The following is a 1,186-nucleotide window of genomic DNA, read 5'->3' on the forward strand; positions in this document are numbered from 1 at the left end:
TCTTGCCATTTGCAACTACATGGATGGAACTAGAGGGTTTTTTTTTTTTAATGTTTATTTATTTTTGACAGAGACACAGAGCATGAGCGGGGGAGGGGCAGAGAGAGAGGGAGACACAGAATCCGAAGCAGGCTCCAGGCTCTGAGCTGTCAGCACAGAGCCCGACGCGGGGCTCAAACTCACAGACTGCAAGATCATGACCTGAGCCGAAGTCGCTCAACTGACTGAGCCACCCAGACGCCCTTAGAGGGTATTCTGCTGAGCGAAATTAAGGAAAGACAAATGTATGACTTCACTCATATGAGGACTTCAAGATACAAAACAGGTGAACATAAGGGAAGGGAAGCAAAAGTAATGTAAAAACAGGGAGGGGGACAAAAGAGACTCTTAACTATGGAGAACAAACAGGGTTGCCAGAGGGTTTGTGGGGCGGGGGATGGGCTAAATGGATAAGGGGCATTAAGGAATCTACGGAAATCATTGTTGCACTATATGCTAACTTGGATGTAAATTTAAAAAATAAATTAAAAATAATAAAAATACACTTGATCTTAGCCAAAAGGCCAAGAAGTGATTAAAAAATAATAAAAATAAAAGTTTATTAGGACGCCTGGGTGACTCAAGCAGTTAAGCGTCTGACTTTGGCTCAGGTCATGATCTCATGGCTTTTGGGTTTGGGCCCTGTGTGGGGCTCTGTGCTGACACCTTGGAGCCTGGAGCCTGCTTCAGATTCGGTGTCTCCCTCTCTCTCTTCCCCTCTCCCCTCTCTATCTGTCTGTCTCTCTCAAAAAGAAACAGAAAGTTTAAAAATTTTTTTAATAAAAAATCAAGGTGTGAGCAATGGTTTGACTCAGTTTCACAAGATGCCTCTCTTCACCATAAATATAAGTAATATTTAGTTGGGTATAAAACCCCCCAAATATTCTAACACTAACACTATTGTAATGCTGTGTGTGGGTATAAACTTAATCTGTGTATAAACATTCATACCTATATAACCATACAAGCAAATTTCTCAAAACAAGATTTCAGTGTAATTATACTCAGAGGACCACTTTGAGAAAAAAAAAAAAAGGTCACTCTCCCAGCTGATTGTTCTCATTCTATCCCATGCTATGTATGGTAGGCATTGGCCATGTGACACTCTAAGGAAGAAAATCAGGAATCTTTATCACTTTTATCAGAT

At 40.9% G+C, this 1,186-nt stretch overlaps 1 pseudogene; it reads right to left on the reverse strand.

Moving 5' to 3' along the window:
- Positions 1-499: 499 nt before the first annotated feature.
- On the reverse strand, positions 500-575 carry LOC125922282 (uncharacterized; annotated as a pseudogene).
- Between the last annotated feature and the right edge of the window lie 611 nt (positions 576-1,186).

Source organism: Panthera uncia, chromosome C2 (assembly GCF_023721935.1).
Source record: "Panthera uncia isolate 11264 chromosome C2, Puncia_PCG_1.0, whole genome shotgun sequence".
Lineage (NCBI taxonomy): Eukaryota > Metazoa > Chordata > Mammalia > Carnivora > Felidae > Panthera > Panthera uncia.